This window comes from Dasypus novemcinctus, chromosome 5, assembly GCF_030445035.2.
Source record: "Dasypus novemcinctus isolate mDasNov1 chromosome 5, mDasNov1.1.hap2, whole genome shotgun sequence".
In the NCBI taxonomy this organism is placed as follows: Eukaryota; Metazoa; Chordata; class Mammalia; order Cingulata; family Dasypodidae; genus Dasypus; species Dasypus novemcinctus.
In genome coordinates, this window is record NC_080677.1 from 116,353,417 (window position 1) to 116,375,298 (window position 21,882).

Below are 21,882 nucleotides of genomic sequence, written 5' to 3' on the forward strand. Positions count from 1 at the left end.
TTGGTGGGCTGAAGGCAGTGAGGACAGGTCTGGATGGAAGGGGCAAATGAGGCATTGCGCCGGGCTGGGACGCGATGCCGCGGATCAATGAGTCGGGCGGAAAGTGGCGAAGGCTGCCTGGTAGCTGCCCCTGTCCGGGCTTTGCTCCCTCTTCCAGCCCGCCATCTACTCCACCTTCACCCGACACCCCCCTATCCCCACCCCTCCCCGAGATGCCGTCAGGAAAAGATAAGGAGAGCTTCGGCCTTGGCCCTCTCCGACCCCTCACTCTCATTGTATAGCTAGCCGTGTCCTCGGTGCGGTTGGGGTCGAGACCCAGCTGGCTCTGGCTCCGCGCAGTTCCCTCGCTCCGCCTTTGGAGAAGCCTCTCGGACGCGCGCTCTAGGTTACTGGAGGCACGCTTGGCGCTATGGCCTTTGGACCGCAGCCAAGGCGAAGGGGTGATAAGATTGGGGAAAGCGTCCCAGGACAAGTGAGGAGGAAGTTTTCTACCATCAGTCCTATTCCGCTCCAGCGCACGAGGCCGTCTGTACGCTCCGACCCGGCAGGGTCTCAGCCCGGAGTCCGCGAGGTCTCGAACTGCGCCTGGGCTTCCCCACCCACCCCACGTTCGGCTTTGGGTTACCTAGGCGTGCTCCGTACCGTAGATAGGGGGCCTCTGCACCCACGCTCTTCCCGCCCTCCACCTGCGGATCTGGGCTATCAGAGCTAACTTGTAGCTTGCATAACCTGAGTATGGTGCAGAAATCCACCTGTGCGCTCTGCCCCGCGCCCTGGTGCGCCCCTCACAAGGCAGGAGGAGGTTCACTCCCAGGAGGTGAAGTTCTCCCGAATTATTGATAGAGAGGGGACACGCATCCGTTGCCTCTGTCCCACTCCGGCCCTCACATCCCTTTCTCTACCCTCGTGCTTGTTGCCTTCCTCGAGACTGATTTGAGTCACAAAATCTTCCCAGAGAGGGTCCCTGAGCCTGCCAGTCTCTGGCCGTGAGGGCAAGGCTCTTGCATGTATGAAAAGATGGGCGGGGATAGTCTCTTAGTTCCCGGGAAGAGGTAGGGAAATGGAGGTAAATACTTTAAGTAAGTAGAGCTTTAAGCTGTCTCACCCAGGAAGCCTCCGACTCCCGTGTTCCTATGTCAGTCACAGCTGTGACTGCGGCCACCAAATGCTCCAAGTCTGTTCTCAGGCAGTCGCCGCGAGCCCAGCTAGAGCACGGCGGGCGCCTCCCTGTCTCAAGCTTCAGAATCCCCCACATCGACTTTCTCTTTTCTGTTCTTCTCTTTTTTGCTTTCCTTGCTCTTTTTCTTAGCGCCGGGTGGTTGGCAGTGGGTACGTGGCAGCCGTGTGATTTCTTCTTTCCCCTAGCACATTCAGCCAGCAACACAAACACTCATCCGCATGTTGTGCCATACCCCAGAGCGCACACGCAGCCGGGACACTAAAGCCCACGGCGTCTTGTGGCCCACAGCCTCTGGACCCTGCAGGCGCCGGGGAGCGAGGAGAGGGCGGCTAGTGGAGACTCTAGAGAAAAGCCCTAGGGCGACCCGAAAGACCTGCAGAAAAACCTAAATTTGGATTGGGGGAGGTGGAGAGTCTCTAGGGAAACGGGTATATGGTGCAGCAGACCTCTGCTGCAGAGACCTGACCGCCAGCCCTGGAAGTCTTGATAGCCAGGCCTAGCCTGGGGTGGGCGGCCCGGCAACTCAATTGCTGCCATTCTGGTGTCCTTGGATTAGGAGGGCTCTTAAAGTGAGGCAGGAGACTTATAAACTCCGGAGAATGAACCCGGGGTCCTTTGGCAAAGACTGCACATCGTGTTTTACTGGCATTCAGTATATATGAATACATTATAGAGATAAGCATATATAAATTAAAATGTAAAGCATATAGTAGGGCTGTATGTGTATATATGTATACATAATACATTTTCATTGATAAGTAAGCAAGAGAAAGGACAATACACTTAAGTAGAAACCACAAGTGATTAGGCATGTGTCATTGTTGAGGCAATAACAACAAGGTGCTGAGGATCATAGAAGTAAAACCTGTTGTTTTGGCCAAGGGACAGTTTCTCTTTGGAAACTGTATTAAATGCAATTTATAAAGTGTACTTTTGAGACTCTTGTCAAATGGATGGAAAAATGTTGTACCAAAAATGTCTCAGTGTTAAGGATTTGGCAGCTAAGTTCTCAAGAAGTAATAAGCTAAATGCCAGATGAATTTTTATGGTTATTACTATTGTTAATAATGTGTCCCAGTTCTGGCAATACTGGCTAATGCCCCATTGACTATTTGTTTTACTGTGCTAAACAGTTATGCCAATTAAAACTTAAAAATAAAAACTTGACCCTAAAAAGATGTGGAAAATCAAGTCTAGTCATCTTGCTATTTTTTTAGCTCTGAATGAGGTGAGAGTGAGGTCCCAAGATGCAAAATTTGGAGGTGGGGACATTGCCTACCCCCCAAAAAGTGAGGCATGTTTGTTTATATGTAAGAATGCCTGAGGATGTCTGGAGTGGGGAGGTGGCATGAGAAAATAGGTGGGTTCCTTTTCTAGTTCAATCACAAAAGAATCCAAAGAACATGTTTGCAGCCCTCAACCGACTTTCAAAGACAAATGTGGAAAAGACAAGCAATCAAAAAACAGGTACAAGTCCCCACATGCAGTCTCAGAATGTGGGAGGAGGTGGGACACAGATATCGCTATCTTCACACAACACATTGTTCTATGTGGCTCTATTCCCTTCTTTGCTCAAACCATTCCCAAAGTCAAGCAGCTGGGATTTATGTTCAGCTGCAATTTTCCAATTCCAATTCCAGGGCAGCCAGGCCCCAGGGCTGAAAGTCCTGGAGGGAGGGGCAGCTCAGAAGGCCATGGCCAAGAGCATTCCCAGCCTCTAGGCTACAGGGAAGACATGGTTCTACCATCAATGGAGGAGGAACGGTGGTTGGCTGATTTTCTCTCTGATCCACTGCAATGACCAAAGTTACAGTAAGTGCAAAAGTGGAAGAGGGAAAAATAGGATCAAAGAGACGCAAAAAGGGAGTGAGGAGAAAAATATGCAACTGAGGGCAAAACCTGGGTATGCCCTTAACTGCCATCTCCAGGGTTGGCCATGATCTCCATCACTGATGTCAGTCTTTGGGGAATGCGTGTGGGAGAATGGCCATTAGCAACTGTCTTAACATGACCACTGGAATTCCATTTTTAATCTTATCTTAATCTTTCTTCATTCTACTCCTTAGGATCAAGAGACTGAGAGAAACGTTTTGTCACACAGTTCCTTTTAAGGACATTTTCATTTGAGCTGATTTGGCATTTTATGATGTGTGTTCTCTGTGTCCTTTTCCTTGGTGGACTTCTATCTACCACACACTGTTAACATCCTCTGTGTGACTATTAACAAGCAGCTTTCATTCACTATTACTGATCAAGACTTTAGACAAAGTCTGATTTGCCGAGCACACACTGGGACTGCTTTCATTTAACGGGACTTAGGGTAAGTGTACTGATTGCATACCCCAAAGCTCAGCTGGTCCATGAGTAAGTGTGGGGAGAGGGAAGCACGTCACTTTCCATGAAAAGGCATTTTCATAGAATGCTTTCTAAGTCTCTGGCACTGTTCTGAGCACTTTACCTGTGTTAAATTTTATTTGTTTTGTTAGTGCTTTTTCCCCATTGTTTCAGAGAGTGCCTGGCAATTCCCAGAAGCTCATTAAATATTTGTTGAATGAGTGAATAAATGAATCAGTTTTCTCATTTTATCACTGCAACAAGCCTATGAAGTAGATGTCATGTTCCCAAAATTACAGAGGAAGAAACCCACGTTCAGGGAAGTTAGGAAATGGCGCAAGGCCGCACAGCCATTAAGGAGCAGCACTTAGATTCAAGCACACTCCTGTGAGACCCTACAGCCTTTGCTCTTATGCTGTGCTGGTTCCCTATTACTATAGGGAATATACTACACACATATATATTACTACATATATTATTATATATTATATATATAGTGTGTATATATTACTATATATTACTATAAGGAATCTACTATAGGGAATACAATTATAAGTTGTAGCATTTGTTTTTCATGTGTTTGGGGAAAGCAGATCTGTAGTGTTCAGAGTTCAATGACTTTCTCCCCATGTGTTAAATTCAGCTCTGTATGTCCTTGTCGGATTCCCTAAATCCTAAGCAAGGAAGATTTAGAATCGAGTAAATTCTTAGTTGGTACCATATGCTTGTTCTGTTTTATTAATGATTGCCTACGGCAGGGGAAAACAGGGGCACCAAAATGTGGTGGCATTTTGGCAGAAATCATTTCCACCTATCTGCTGTACTGAGACATCACTAAATGGATTTTCTCTTGTCTAATGCAAATGAATGCAAGAAAATTTTGATATGGTCCAGTTTAACTCAAATTAGGTGTTGAATTGGATGAAGGGTCTTTTCCAAGGTCACACAGCTAACCAAGAGCATGCATAAGAACATACACATCCCAACTTCCAGTTTAGTTGTCCCTTCATTTTTCCATGTTGACTGGCAGATTATTGGTGCTTAAGGTTCTGAATTTCAATAGTGAATTTCAGTTTTAATTAGAACTTATTTTCTACTTTTGCCTTAAAGGGCATAATGTGACTTTGTGAGATTGATATTAGCAAAGGATGAAGTAGATTCCAGCTCATTTGTCTACTTTCAAATCTATATATTCTTTTTCCTTTTTTTCCCACATGTTCAAACTTCTTTTATACTATGACCTAAATATGCAATCGTCTTAACTGGTACTGTTACTATGGTAATGCTTCATGGTAGTTAAGGGTACACACTAAAAATCAGTTTCCTTTTTTTCTGGAATCTCTCTCTCTCTCTCTCTCTCTCATCCAGGGTTTCACTGAATGATGCCCTCTGCTGTTCAGTAAGAGAAAGAACGTTGTTTTGAATAGGACAAAAACATCATTTTTAAAGCTAAGGGAATTTCAATGTCAATTTCAGTTTGAAATTGATATAAGCAAGAAAGACCTTTAATTGATCTATTTTAAGCAAAAAGATCAATAGAGGCATTTGTCTTCTCAGCATGTTAAGTGCTATTTCTCATGTAAAATTCTAGAAGGAAGAGAAGGAGGGATATTTATACTCTTGTATGTTTAGTAGTGTTGTGAAAATATTTCTATGGGAGAGAGATGCCATTGCACTATTTCAAGGAGAAAAATCTAAAAGAATATTCTATATGTTTAGTTCTTTTAAGACTTTAAAATGGAATTCTTCTCTTTATAGAATGGGAATATTTTTCTTTCAGGTTATATATATTTTCTCATTAGATAAGAATCATGGAAGTCTTACTCTATATGATGATGTGAGTAATATCAATCTGCACATCACTGTTACTCAAAACATATGTAGCATACCAGTAATGAGGTTGATGTTACAGCATGCTTTCTTTCTTCCTCTCTCCAAATTCTAACTTACCCAGCACCATCCCGATACATCTAATCAGTCACCAACTCAAATCATTTTTGTCTTGGAGACTTATCTAGAATTCATGCCTTCTTCTCCATCCACACATCTTTTTCAGTATCCGATTAGTATCTCTCATATGACCTATTGCCAGAGCCATATGTTCCTAACTGGTCTCTCCTCTCCAGTCTTTCTCTAGTACAATCTTTCCTTCATACTGCCAGTGATCTTCCTAAAATGCAAATCTGAACTTGTCATTCACTTGTTAAAAATCTTCGGTGTTTCTCAACTGTCTCAGATAAACCCCAAATCAAATTCACATGAGATCCTTCATAACTTGTCTCAGTTTTTTTTTGCCGGCCATATCTCTAGCAGTCATTCATTCCTTCATTCCCCTCCTACACAGGGAAATACTATATATAAATACTTTGGTGTAGATACTGGTACAGAGTAAATGCTAAATAACATTTTATATATATATATATATATATTCTCCTTGTTCTTCTCTTTCTCCTTCCCTCCTCTTTCACATCTTCTTTTCCTCATCTTCCTCTTCTTCCTTTTCTTCTTCATCTCATACATTGTTATTACTGACATGCTATGCTCTAGCCATCCCTAAATAATAAAAATAGCTAAGAAGAGCTATGACGTAGCAGATATTTGTTTGAACATTTTACATACTATATCTCATTTAATCCTCCATAACATTTCCTTCCCTATTTTTAATACATTGCCTGGTACATACTGGGTACTCAGTAAAAATTTGTTATTTTGATATTCATAACCAATATAATAATAATGAAGATTTTTGTAAATTAATATTCACAGGAAAGTGTTGTGGAAGGAGAAGACACAGATTTTTTTTTAAAAGAGTTATGTGGAGTTGGCTGAGTTATTTTCCTGGATATTAAACTGAACTATTTACAAAAGGGTTAATCTATAATAAAAATCTTAGGCAAATTGATAATTGCATATGGTGTTGCTAGTAGAGCAACAGTTGGGACTTATTAGGGATGCTTATAAATTCTGAGATGAGAATAGAAGTCTTGTTTTTATCAATTGCAGCAGTATAAATTTAAAATGTGTTAGCAGTAGAAAGAATTATTTTTTAATAGCTAACTTTCTCTTTTTCCACAATTTCCTGCCTAAATAATGTATAACCCTTTAAATATGCATAGCCCACCACCTCTATTATTGTATCAAATAAGCTTTAAGCACTTTCATCATCTTAAACACTCTTTTAAATTCAAGTTACCAGCTCATGGATAATGTACAACAGCAACAAAAACTACAAAATTGGAGACCTATAGTTTTAATACTCAAGAAAATAAGTAGCCAAAAAGTGTGATATCCGGTATTTTAAAAGCTATCTATGTTTATTGAGTTCAGAAAAGCAAGATGTTCTCTTTTCTGAGGCTGAGGGTTCTATATTCCCTTCAATGTTAATCCCATTCAACACATAGATCCACATTTTTTAAGAAGAGTTCACAATCTTCAGCTACAATGTTTTAAATGACAAGATTCTGAGTTGGTTGAAATGTAGTAGCAGAGAGATGTCCGGTGTATGCAGAATCAAAGGCCAGGATGTAAGAATTCTGAAAAGTAACATAATCTATTTCCACCGGCCGGACTCAGCAGACTCCTGTCCTGATGAAAACCGAACCCAAAATAGAATTTTTGGGTCCCTTTTATACAGAGGATATAAAAGTGGGGAGTCAAACTGATGCCTATATGCAAAAGGATTTTTTGTTAATTTCTTCAAATATTTTATCTGAGTATTAGATAGGTTATTTCCTCCAGGTAAGCTTGAATTAACACATATCCCCCACATTCCAGGTAAACTTGAGTTAACACATAATATCCCCCACATTCCAGGTATGCTTGACACATTTGGCTTACATCCTCCCTGAATATCCAAAGCCTACACTTCTCAATTGGCTTTCTAGGCATATTTGGATTTAAAATAAGTTTGAGTTTATGCACAGGTTATATTAAAATAACTACTGTCTTCTAAGAAGTTTTTTAAAAGAGATTAATTCACAGATTAAGTACCTGCAATACTCTATTTCTCTTGCAAAGATTTGGATTCAGGAGATTTGGAGTTGGACCCAGGAATCTACATTTTTAATAACAAGCACCCCACATGAACACTGATGCAGATGATCACAGGACCATATTTTAACAATCCCAGATTGAAAAATTGGCACCTAAAGTGCACTGAAGAGCAAAGGATAGAAGACAGGATGCTCAACACAAATGTTGCTGACAACAGCTTCACATGAGTGAAGTTCCTCCATGCCCAGACTGAGAGCATAGTTGTGACCACAGACTTTGTGATTTCCTCTGTAGGTTCAAGTGTAGGTGATGAACAATAACTAAGGAGGAGATATGACTGCAGATCTGTTTATTTAAATGGACCCAGTCTCATCTGCATGCCTCATGCCCTTAGAGTTAAATCATTCCTGGCTATTTCAGAAAAGTATTTTATTTCTTTTATCCTCCTTGCTTTATCACCCCTTCTCTAATTATTCTCATTCTCCCTGACGTTTTCACAGAATATGTGTATCTTCATGATCCTAAAGCTCCTTCTGTGTTCTCTCTTACACGGTGTTATGTCTAGGCTTCCATTACTAATCTTGTTTGATCAAGCACTTGACACTACCTCCTCCTTTGTCTCAACCTTGGAGTAATTAGTGCAAGTAAGAGAACTGTCTTAACAGTTAATGGGGATATGTTTCACTGTTACTGTTGTGAAATGTTAGTGCACTGTGAAAACCCCAAATCAGAGATTAATATAATGCCTTCTCTCAGAATAGAAACGTTGTAATGATTTTTCCTGATGCCATTGCTCATGCTCAAACACCAAGATGATTCTTCGCACATTAATAAATTGAAAAAGCTTCTCCTTACTCCTGACTCATGCCAAGTGAAGAAACAAGGCATAGTAATATAGGAAGAGGAGCCTATTATTTCATGATCATTTAATTAATTACTAAGGAGCTCTTTCTCAGGGGTGAGATGGGAAGCTAAAGAATTTCCTGAAGCCTAATTTTTTTCCACTTTTCATACGAGCTAAAAGCATGGAATAGTTTGTGTGGTAGAAGGAATAAAATAAATTTTACACACACTTTCATAATGCTGAACATGATGCAGATTTTCTGATACTCTGTGCCTTCTTTGGCACTGTTAACAAGGGAAGAGGCTTCTCCTGTAACCAGCATGAAAATAAGAAATTATATGAAAACTCTACTTAATTGTGTCCTCTGGAGAGCATTAGGGCATTTGGTTTCATTTTAGGCAGAAGATAAAGAGCGGTCCCAGGGCCAAAGCATGTTTCCTAGATCTGCCCACTGTCTTCTTGCTTTATGCTCAAAATTACTTTTCTATCAGATTTTATCAGTGGAGTGGGCAGTTGTGTTCTCACATGTAAGCCTAAATATTAAACACTTCTTTTTTCTTTCTGCTGTGTGCCGGGAGTACTAAAGCAAGAAGAGGAGAGGATGATGTAGGTTTACTTTCTGTTGTCTCTGGCAAATGGGTATCACTCAAAAGGGAAAAAGGAGTTGCAAATATACATCCATTTTATTATGAGTATGACTAGATATTTTCCCTGATTTTGACTGTTAGGGGTAATTTCAGATTGTTGGGTGAGATACTCTTGTGTGAAAATAATAATGATGACCCAAACAATGAAGTAAAAGCTACTCTTTCCTGATTTGCCTACCAAATTTTATGACCTATGCCAATTCTTTACATATATTATTTCCAGACCTAACAACAACTATATTTGGTAGATGTTTGTTATTCTTTCTTTGTAAGTCTAGAAATGGAGGCCCATTGAAATTAAATAACTTCACATCTAAGATTGAGTTGATTGCTTTGGATGTCAGTCACGATGCTCTTGGTTTTTTCGTTTTACTATACCAAAACAAGCTTCTTTAAGAAAACATCCCATACATTATTTGTCATCTAATTGCAAATAAAGCTGAGGAAAAAGAAAGAGGAAAGAAAAAAGGAAATAATTGCATGTTACATTTTAAATCAGGGCTCAGAAAGTGCAGTCATGAAAACACAGTCCATGTTAGAGGAAATCAGTAGCATTAGGTGAGATTTAGAATCTGTCCTGATCACTAACCTCCTATTTTAGTCTAATTTACAGGCTTCACATTTGAAAGGGCCCCACTTGTTCTACCTGTCCTCTGGTAACTTTTTGTAGGCACAGAGGTAGAAACAGTCTCAGCAAGGCTCCCACGTATGGAATTTCTAAATATGATAAATAAAATACAATACCATGGATATTTATTAAAATTTATATATGTTGGAACATTTCTGTTGACTAGGAAAACGCAAAGAGGCAGTAAAATATTATTTGGCCTCCTTTGTCATACTGTTATGTCTATTCCTTCCTTCTGCAAAAACAATAACTATTACTTAATACTAGCCTCTGCATTGCAGATACAGAAACAAAAGGCCAAAGGAGCTCATTGTTCTGAGGACAAACCATTGGTGGATTAATTCTGTTCCTGTTTGCATGTCCATTGTCAATTTTAATCATTTATTTGTGTGCCCCAAATCTCCTGAGAATCATTAGTGTTTATTAGAAAATGATAATACCAGCTAATTTTTTACAATTAATTGAATTTTCATACTCTTACATTTCAATATCAGTCAATATTTTTGCATACTGACACTTTTAATCAAGGATTATCTTTCACAAGGGAGCTACAACAGGGCCCTAATTAATTGAAGTGATAATTGCTCCCCTCCCTTGTGGTTTGTTTGTTACATAACATGTTTCTCAGGAATTCCATCCTAAGTATTCCTCTTTAAGATTTTAGCATTTATAAGAAGATGCCTTCTTTCTTTCTCTGTAAAAATTTACTAAAAGTTCAAATACTTTTTATTTTCTAGGAGCAACATAGAAAGGAGGTCATATTTATTTTCCAGCAAGTTTCCATATTCAAACAAAATAAAATATTATGTTTTCCTTATTGAAGTGTTTGGATTGAATCCCAGGGGTCATTTTCAAATGTATCCCCTTTGATTCTAACTAGCTTCTTTTAGCTTCTTGATCACAATGCAATTTCCCCTGGTCCATTCCTCTCAAATCTTTTTTCCATTTCTCAGTCCTCAGGTACCTAATTGCTCCTGACTTTCTGCAGCATTTTCAGGGCATAAAGTTTGTTATATTCTTTCTCTGGTTGTGTCCCATTATTTTAGTAGACATTGAATCTAGAATGTTGGCTATAATTGCTCTCTTCTCCTTTAGTAGATATTGTCCCCTTCCTATATTTTGGCACCTCCTAGTGTGAAATGCATTTTCAGAAATAATTGATGGTGACTAAATCTGCAGCTGATTTCTCTAAGATATGGAAATGTAAACCATTGAAATCATTGGCTAACTGCACCATATATTGGTCAGATTTTCTAAAGGTTGTCCATTTTTGCATCTTTTAATTAAGATAATGTAAATCATTTCATTTGCAGCAAACATTTGACTACATTTTTAAATTTATTATTTTTCCAAAACTCTCATGTTCTCTTACCCTGCTCTTCCAACTTAACTGAAAATGAAACTTGATATCTAAGATTCAGTTAGCTAAATTCAAACTCCTTTTATTTTCATTACTTTGTATATTACTGAAAGACACCTTTCCCTAATACATTAGTTTTTCCTTTTGTGTTTTCATTAAATTAGTAAATATTTTTCCCTTGCTCCTTGAAGATAAATTTTAGCTATATGCTATCGGTTTTTTTTTCTTTTCACCATGAACACTATAGTATTTATTTTCTCTAGTCTGATATTTCCTTGCTTTTAAACTCTGGAACTTTCCAATAATACCCATTATAATTCACATTCTGAACATATTTATTCTATCTCTTTTTTCTTCTTCCTTTACTTCACCCTTAGTCCCATTTCAACACTTAGTGAGAAAAGAGCATTGTTACTTGGCATCTTGTAATTTTTATTTAATTGCCTTTATTTCCCCTCTACTATATGCTTCACAAGATGTATTTTTTTTGTAATTCAGACAACAAAATTCTCTCACCTTTATACTGAGGGATTTAAATGGTTTATTTGCTCAGTTTTGTCAATTCGTCTGTTTCTTTGAGCCTCTAAATACAAGAAGATGGGAAGAAAGGACAGCCCAAAGGTGTCACTTTTCCATTCCCCTTCCTCAGTTGATCTTCTCAACCTCCACACTCATGGTCCATAAGGAAGTTAAGTAAAAAAGCTGACAATCTACCCAAGCTGCTTCTACTGACCCCTAAATGAAAGATCATAAGTTTTAATTTGTTAAGCCATAAGTTTTAATAGAAGACAGAATATTCTTATTCTACTTGAGAAGTGATAGAAGTTCTAAGAAGTTACGCCATATTCTTCTGGGTTATGTGTTTATTCTGTGTCTCCAGGAAAACTGATGCTGTAGAATATATTAGTCTAGTCATTCCAGTTATTTAGACATGGCCTTTGCTTGGGCAACTAATGTTACCCACTTTTCTTACTTGACTTTTACCATCTTCACTTAGGCCTGTTCTCTAATTTACACTTATGCCATTATATTCAACTCCTTTACATAATGATATTCTCATTGTAATTTGTGTATCTCTTTTTTTTTTTCTTTTCTTTTTCATGTTGAGTCTCTGATGCCTGATTCTATTCTTGGCACAGAGCAGAGATCGATAGATATTTCTTTAATATTGATTTTATGCCACTATCTGCTAAGAGTCCCACATTTACTACCACCTTAGTCTGGTTCTTGTATTGGTTTCATATAAAAGCAAGTTATCTTTTTCTGAATAGCTCAAAGCAATTCTCTTTTTAGATAAAATATACCTTCCAAAATAAATATTCACGTCTGATATTCTTTCATGCTTTTGAAAAAATTTTCATCTAAGTCTGAGGAAATTTTTCTCTGAGCTGCCTTTGTAGGTATATGATACTATTGATTTTGTTTGAACTAAATATAATTAATCTAGCATATGGGCTTTTAAAGAATCTTAATGCTTCTTTTCATACACAACAAATGTTAAAAAAACGTTAAGCTACAACAGATCATATATGATTTAAAAAGACTCTTTTTCCCCCACACTAGGGATGGCTTATAGTATCATTGGATTTTTTTTAACTGTCTTTATCTAGAAGATTAAAACAGTTTAATTCATGAAACTAAGTAGCATACTGGATAACTTAGCCATATTGTAGCTTTGGACTTATTCATACAATGGGGGTCTTCGTTCATTTATTCTTGAGTTCACTCTTTCAACAAATATTTTTGAGCACTTATTTTCTGTAAGGTAATGTGCTTGTGCCCCAATTCATTCTTCCTGCTTGGCCCCTTTCTATCTTCACCCATGGATATTGATAGAAGAAGGAGAGGTACGCTGCACTCAAATGACCCATGGCCTCTGCGCCCCCCTCCACACACACACACAGGGCTTAGCATTCCTTCATAATACCACTTCTGCAGTCATAGCATTTGTAGTAGAACTGTGCTCTCTCGTAGGAGGAATCATCCACTGGCCTTCAGCAACTACTAGGCAGGAGAGAGAGAGAAGGTTTGGAAATCTTTCATGGTCCTGAGCTCAGGTGCAGTACAGAAAGTACTATTCTGCCAAACAGTATAAAGTAGTGGTTAAGAAGATGCACTTTGGAGACGATTAATCATTAGGTTCCTTCAACTTCAAAGAATCAAGGCTTTGCTGTGGTGTTTAATATTTTCTAGTCTGACACCTTTGTTTTACAGTTAAGAAAACTGGGACCAAGAAACAAGAGTGGGTTGTCCTGTGGGTGACACTGATCAGAGGTGATAGAGGCAGGATTTGGGACTCAACAGCCTGACACCTAATCCATTGTCACTTTATCCTTAATACCATTATGTAATGGCTTATGTAATTGTTTTTAATCTTGAAGTTTAATTCCTTGAAATAATCATCTGAGACTATAAAAGCCCCTTGATATTCTTTCTCACTTGTGTGGGACTTCTGATTCTTTTTCCATCTCCCTGCTGCTGTTTTCCTGTAGTTTACCAAAGGGGTCTCATGGTTTAGTAGTAAGATTTTTGCATTGGAAAATCTGGGGTTTATACATGAACGACTGTCAAAAATTTAATAATAAGTGTGACATGGGTGCCAACCAACCAGAACATGTGAAGACCATGATGTCATTTTGGTGGGTGCCTGCCAACAATCAATCCTGGTTCAGTGATCTACTCTAATCTTGAAATTTTGGAGATCTCATTCATTCATTGTTTGGAGATCTCATTCATTCATTATTAAGGTTTTCATTACTCCTTGCAGATTCTATTTGGGCCAACATTTTTTATTCAATATGGTGATACTTATAAAAATAAACCAATTAAACCTGAGTACCAGATGACTATGAGGGTTCCGTAGAAATCCCAGATTTCTACCACTAGCATTTTATGTGAGAGAAAAATGAACTTAAATCATGTGTAAAAAATTTAAATAAATCAAATCAACCTTTTAACTTTACATAATCAAGAGTAACTGAAAACAAATTACACAATGTTTTTGTTCCCTGGAAATGTATGACAACTTTTAAAAAGTGGAAAAATATGATGGATGAAGCCATTTATAAAACAATATTAAAATCTACTACATCTGATTCTCCATTCATGAGGTTATTAGTAAAGTCTGTTGTCACATCTACTGCCAAATTGGCAAAAATTTTTCATGCATTGTCTTTAGAGACAAACCGGAAAGTTGCATTATTGATGTCATCTCTCCTAATTCTATCAATGTCTTTTTCTTCCAAATAGCAGATTAATTCATCCTGATAACATAAATGTCATCAGCTTGCTGCTAATGATTTCAAAATGAAATCCCAATTTTTGGTTTATTTTGCTTTGTTTTATATCAGGGGAAAGCAAAGAGAAGGAGCAATTGTTGATGAGTTGAGGAATCGGTGTTGTCCAGGACACTGGCATTTCGTGGTCAAGAGAAATTTGCTATGTAGTGATAGAAAGCTCTCACAGACCACTGTCACACTGAGAACGTGATGTGCTCCTGGGGAATGTTGGGGAGGCACTTACAAAGCTATTTTAAGAGGTGTCTGGAACTGTGAGAGGACAAGGAAGTATAGAACATGCCAGAAGCCTTGTTTGTAAATATTGTATTCTCTTTAGGAGTTACTCAGTGGCAAAATCGAAAAGCATGTTTTGCCGGAAAATAAAGCTGCTTATCTAGCCCCACTAGAAGAGAATTCCACAGTGTGTGAAAAACCTCAAATTCTACCTGAAACATTTCAAAACAATTGCAGGAAATCCGGTTTTTTGTTTGTTGTTGTATTTCCTCTTTGTGAACTCCTTAAGCTTAGCAAAGATAAGTGGCATTAGTTGGTACCAAGGCTTTATCAGAACACAGATGGGATTTTATTTTCTGAGAAACTTTTTGATGAGGCTGAAGGATAATCTGCCTCTACCTTTTTAGAAAAGATATTATTCATTTTCATAGAGGTCCCTTAAAAAAGATGTAGGCAATTCGGCAACTTTTCTTTGGAAGAGAGCTCCTCTTTAATAATGGAACATGTGGATAACAAATAGGATGCCAGATTTCATCAACATTCTCAGTCTGTGGCACAACTGTAGATTCCAAAGAGAGCTGGAACACAGCTTTTTCACAAAGGTAAGGCATTCTGAGCAACTTTATTCACCTGTGCCTCTCATGGAAAAAATAACTTAAACCCCAGGCACATTATCTTTATAAATCTATAAAGAGAACATTACCCATTTTTAAAACTTACAAAATCTATCACCAACCTCAGTATTATTTTTATATTTCTGTAGTATTCAGTGAGCTATTTTATAGAGAGAACATGTAAGTGTTTTTAAGGGATAGCTATTGCTACATTAGAAATATTTGGTTATTCATATATTCTTTCAGTATTTATTGCTTGCAAAATTAGATTCAGCCAGGGACTCTGCTAGGCATCTAGAAGACAAAGATGACTAATCACAGTCTTGGCCCTCACAGTCTGGCCAGAGAGATAAGGTAAAGAAAAAGCAATGATACACAATATAACAAGTGCTATAATAAAGGTATTAGGACCTCTAAGAGAATGGCAGTGAAGAATGGGACTAGTCCAGTTGAAACTTGGCTTCATAGGGCATTAAATGATGAGTAGAGTTTTCATGGGCCGATGGGGTAGGGGAAGGACATTTCCTAACAGGGAACATGTGCCGAAGCATAAGAATTGAAACATTCAGGTGCTGGTACTGCACTTTATTCAGTGTCTGCACTCTGAGGTAGGCCTGGGAAGGAAATCTGAAGAGGTAGTTGGGCCAAAATGTCATTCCAAGGAGTCTACACTTATTCTGTTGGCTACCATGAGCAAAATCTTTAATCAAAGGAAAAAAGTTCTTTTAAACTTATGCCCTACACCATGTTATTCAGCTGACAGTTACCTAAGTATTTTATAGAAAATCTGGATAGGCCTAGAGAAGAGGAATTATATTGTTCAAGTAGCATTATGATGTCTTCTGATATTATAATGTCTGTCTTAAGAAAGATTGGATACATTAAAACACAGAGGAAAAATTCTCTATACTTCCATGATTTCCTTTCATTCATAACTTCAATATGTCTGGGCTTTGGATAAAACAGTAGGTCTATTCCTACTAAAGTAAGTCACCAAAGACACTGAATAGAAAGCATAATATTTTCATATTTTAAAATATTTCTTTGGTTGATGGATCTGACGTTATTTGCTAAGACCTCTGGAGTAAAGCAGTGAATAATTTAATCAATTTTACAAGTGTTTTATTTTTGCTTGGCATTAAGCATCTAGAATGTATCACAAAGGCTTGTTCATGGAGAGAGAAAAGAGATGCCCCCATTTTCAAGTCAGTCAAAGCCAAATTTATCTCAGGAAGTTATACCATGGCAACCAATTAAGACATGTCAACCAGTTGTTTCCCCAAATACCCAAAATAGCATGAAGATTGGTAGACTTACATGCTTTTTCCTGGTTGTTTGTATTAACTCTGGGATTTTGTCACCAAGTGTCTCTTCCTTAAGTTTGTATACAGCTAGTAATATGACAGTGCTTTCCTTGAATATCAAGAGCTCACAATAGCAAAACCACACAAAAACGCTTTTCAGTCTTTCCAAATTGGCTCTGTGTTGGCTGGTGCTCTTCTTCAGGGCTTCAGGGATTCTACCAATGAAACTAAAGATCAGATTGAGACAAAAGTGCAGGGTCCTTTCTAGCCTTTTCCGAGCATTTATCTTGTCCTGGGCATGGAGGGCTGGCCTTGGGCATTTCCGCATTTACAGGGATCTGAATGTCCCTTTTCTCCCTATGAAATAATCTTTCCCATTTCCTGGGTGCTGTATTGTGTGCTTTAAAGTCAGTAATCCTTTGCCCCAGGCTGCTGCAATGAGTTTCTTACATTAATTTAGCTGTCCACAAGCTGTTTTGCCCAGAGGGCAAGTTCTGGGATGGTGAGTGTCTTGGGTCAGTCCTTTAGGCTTCCACTAGGTAGAATAGCACAGACATACATGCACCCCAGTGTTTGCATAAGGATTACTCTGCTCCCTCCGGGACAAAACCAGGGATCCCCACTGAGGTTGGCTGTACAGTGCATAAGGGAGGGCTTAGGAGAGAAGTCAGCAAGGGTGCTGTGAGCTTTTTCTATGATTTTTAAGTTGTCTTTTTCTAGCTTCAGCACTCACCCCACTACTGCAAACCTTTAACTGTTTTCCAGAGCTCTGAGTAGAATGGCTTTGACAGTTTTTGTTAATTGTTGAAAGATTCTGTGGGAGAACAGAACCTGGAGGAAGCAGAGTAACCCTTTCAAGTGCGGGAGGAGGGACTCCCTTATCAGACACCCTTTCCCTTCAGGTCAAGATAAGATTAATAATCCCCATTGTCTTTTTCTTCCTTGCTGGGCTCTGCTGAATATGTTGTTTTGCCCTGTTGTATTTGAACAGGAGAATTTTATCAATGTGTTGTTATTCCCCAGAGAAAGCCAGAGTATCAAGTAATAGCTTAGTCTCTGGTCTCCTAATATGAAACCAAAGACAGGTACTTACTGAGTTAAAATGGATAGGGGCCTAATTATCTTCCTCCCTGTAGTGCCAGCTAAGTGTATATATCTCTTCCTCTCTGCCATGGTGTGGAAAGCTATGGGAATTCATGGAGAAATATTTTAGCAGGTTTCTAGAAAGGAATTACATTTACGAGTAGGAATGAAGTTTCAAGTCACACCAATCATAAATCCTCAGTCATCAGGGGAAAACTCTCTCTGTCATGGAATGGATTTTGAAAAATCAGGGATTAGCATTTCCTGCAAAATTTGTTTCACCATGGGTCCTGTGTCTCACAGTTTCTCCTAATTTAACATGGGACTACAGTCTGTTGTATTTCCTCAATGGAGAATTCCTAAGCAGGTTTATTTCTTGTTAATAAAGTGACTTGGGAGTTCAAAAGAAATGTTGCTGTGTAATTATTCTAATAAAAATTATCACCTATTCAAAGATCTTTCAGGAGTCATAACCTAATTTTTAACTGTCCCAATTTCTGTCAGAATATTGAATATTGTTACACTAGTCAATATTGACAGGTAGAAGAAAGGCTGCCAAGTTTGCAATGTGAGTTTGCATGCCCAGCCATCACTGAACATTAGCCCTTTGCAAGAAGATTTGAGTGCAGAGCAGGGGTGGAGAGTAAGGAGCCATGGCTTCTTAAAGAGAATTGACTTGACTTTGAGGCATGCTTAGCTCTTCTTGGGCTATGGAAGAGTATACTTACAACTGTTTAGCGTTTACTGCTGTCACAGTTATGTTTTGCATCTATTGCTTCCCTCACAATTCTGTGAGGTAGGTGGTATTACTCTGATTTCCAGATGAGGAATATGAGTATTTAAGTGTTTTCCCTATTTCAGCTTCCAGATTATGACAGATCCAGCACACAAATCATTTTTCTAACTCAGATACTTCTCTTTCCAAAAAGGTTGATTCTAAAGACAGCACCCAGTCTTGCAGCTTCATTTCTATAATGAATATTACCATTTCTCCTACTTCCTACTTCACAAAAATTTTCAAGAACCAGAAGAAATGAATGGGGAGACATTTTGTAAACACTTAAAAGGCTGTACAAATGAAGTACAGTATACTAAACTCACTACTATGATTTACAATAATGTAGATAGTCATTTATTTTATTTGCTTGGCTATATAGTACTGATACAGCAATTTATTTTATTTGTTTAGCTATATAATACTGTTCCAGGGATGGTATTTTCTCTATGTTTCAGCTACTTTTAAATTATATTATTTGTCTTGTTAAACTTACTTCCCATTTTCTCAGATATATTTCATGATCATGAAGCACATACGGGGAAACGGACTTGGCCCAGTGGTTAGGGCTTCCGTCTACCACATGGGAGGTCCACGGTTCAAACCCCGGGTCTCCTTGACCCGTGTGCAGCTGGCCCATGCGCAGTGCTGATGCGCGCAAGGAGTGCCGTGTCACGCAGGGGTGTCCCCCGCGTAGGGGAGCCCCACGCGCAAGGAGTGTGCCAGTAAGGAGAGCTGCCCAGTGCGAAAGAAAGTGCAGCCTGCCCAGGAATGGCGCCACCCACACTTCCCGCCCTGAGGACAACAGAAGCGGACAAAGAAACAAGAGCAGCAAATAGACACAAAGAACAGACAACGGGGGAGGGGGAGGAATTAAATAAATAAATAAATCTTAAAAAAAAAAATGAAGCACATACGGTCAGACCTTGACAGCCTTTTCAGTTGAGGATTAACCAGTGTGGAATAAGCACTTCTCCCTAACCTAGAATGCCTCCTACAATCAGTTCAGCATAAATCTTACAATTAGTTTTCTTGCAATTTTTTTTCTGACCTGGGATCATAGATTAAGATTGTTGCCATATTATCTCAAAGAAATTCCCTCAAAGCTGAGATATAATATATTGCTAATGTATTATAGTGCTAATATAACTCATAGTGAGAGTTAAGAAATTTCTAGTTTGCACCTAAATATAATTTCTGGAAATGTCTGTATCCTGCTGAGGTGGATTGTGTGGGAAGGAGGTAATTGGAATGTAATCTAAGCAAGGAATGGGCATATGTAATCAGAAGAGTGCTATTACCTCAATGTTCTTTTATCATAGCAATGCCTCTAATATAAGGCAATGTACTGCTCTGTGTGCACAGCTAAGAATAACCAATAATATTGACCATATATTCTGAGAAACAAAGAGTATCTGAACAGACATTAATCGTGACCAGAGGCTACCATTCAAATTAAGTACTTTTCCTCTGCAGAATCCCAAAAAAATATCAGAACTCAAAAGAAAATTGCTGTGTTCTGCAGTAAAGAGAACTTATGACTCAGAAACAGAAAGATCATGAATAGAAACAATCTGCTTACCAGGGGTGTTCTAGGGTGAAGTCCCAGTGGACTTTCTTCATCCTGGGACCCACAAGTCTCGGGTTCTACGTTCTTCTCTAGTAGTAGAACCATGTCGTGGAGGCTTTCCACCTGAAGAGGGCGCAGGGTGTGCCACCCTTTCTTTGCCCTATGAAGGGAACTGTGATAGATGGCTCTGTCGGAAGACACTGTTTAGCGTGATTAGAGCTACTTTTTTGAGTACATCTAAAGAACCAGTAGTTACATATATTCTTATTTAGTCATCTCAAAAACCTGCATGATACTATCACAATTTTACAGATAAGGAAAAAGCCTCAGGAAGGTTGAATAACATAACTTGGGCAGAAGAGAAGGAGCTAGGAGATTTAAATGCAAGCCAGTGTCCTTGCCTCTAGGTCACACTGTCACTTGTAGGAATGGTCATATGGGGACCAAGGCTCTTTAGAGAAAGGAGATCTGTAGGACATAGGAAAGTCACCACTTAAAAGACACTCTCCCTGATGTTCCATCTAGAATAGATAGCCATCTCAAACTTCACGGTTCTTTTCAGCACTTTTTTGTGTCCTTCTGTGTTTCTTAGTTTCTATATAAGAATGTGTAATAAAACAAATACTTATTTCTCTGACATACGAAGCCATCTATTTTTTAGTTCTCATCTAGACTTCCATTTCTGCTTGCCTGACATCTCTCTTTGGATGTTTCACCAACATCTCTAACTTATGGTGCCCAAAGTAAAAATTTGCATTTTAATGAAGCTTTGTTACCCCTTGCTCCTGCATTCACCTGGACTTCATCCCCTTGTCTTTCACATCTCAGAAAATGGCACCATCATCCACTAATTTGCTAAGTCCAGAAACCTAGAACTTGTTTTTTGATTGTTTATTTGTTTTAGTTAGAGAAGTAATTTTACATAAAAATCATATAGAAAATACAGGGTTCCCATATTTACCCCCCTCCCATTATAAGCACTTTGTCTCAGTGTAGTACCCTTGCTACACTTGATGAAAGAATATTATAATTGTGCTATTAACTATAGTCCATAGTTTAGGGTGCATTTTTGCGCATATACCACCACATTATTAACACCCACATTAGTGTGGTATATTTGTTATACTTCACGAAAGAACACTTTTATAATTGTGCTATTAACTAAGTCTTTCATTTACATTAGGGTTCACTGTGTTGTACCGTCCTATGTCTTAGCTCAATTTTTATTCCAGTAACACATATACGACCTAAAATTTCCCATTTTAATCACATTCACATATATAATTCAATATTATTAATTACATTCATAATGTTGTGCTATCATCATCACCATTTTCAAAACTATACAAACAACACACATAGAAACTCTGTACAATTTAAGCATTAAATCCACATTCCCTACCCCCAACCCAGCCCTTGATAATCTATATTCTAGATTTTAACACTAAGCTCATACAATATTTGTACTTTTGTGTCTGGCTATTTCATTCAACATAATGTCTTCCAGGCTCATTGATGTAGTTGCATGAATCAGAATGTCATTCTTTTTTAATGCTGAATAATATTATATTGTATGTATATACCACATTTGTTTATCAATTCATTGGTTGAGAGGTGCTTAAGTTGTTTTGATCTTTTGGCAATTGTAAATATAATGGCACTATGAACATCAGTGTGCAAAGGTCTTTTCTTGTCTGTGCTTTCAGTTCTTCAATTGCTGGATCATATGGTAATTCTATACTTAACTTTCTGAGGAACTTTCAAAGTGTCTTCCACAGCTGCTGTACCATTTTACATTGCTACCAGCAATGAATGAGTATTCTTATTTCTCCACATCCTCTCCAACAGTTAAAACATTCTGGCTTTGTTTTTTTTTGTTTTTTTTTTTTTAGTACTTTTTAATATCTAGCCATTCTCCTGGATGTGAACTGGTATCTTGTGGTTTTGATTTGCATTTCCCTAATAGCTAATGATGTTAAGCATCCTTTTAGCCATTTATATATCCTCTTTATAGAAATGTCTATTCAAGTCTTTTGCC

At 38.3% G+C, this 21,882-nt stretch overlaps 1 protein-coding gene across 3 annotated transcripts in view; it reads left to right on the forward strand.

Moving 5' to 3' along the window:
* The window catches only part of CHRM2 (cholinergic receptor muscarinic 2), a 183,542-nt gene that overhangs the window by 23,743 nt on the left and 137,917 nt on the right, over nt 1–21,882 (forward strand). The window lies entirely within an intron of this gene.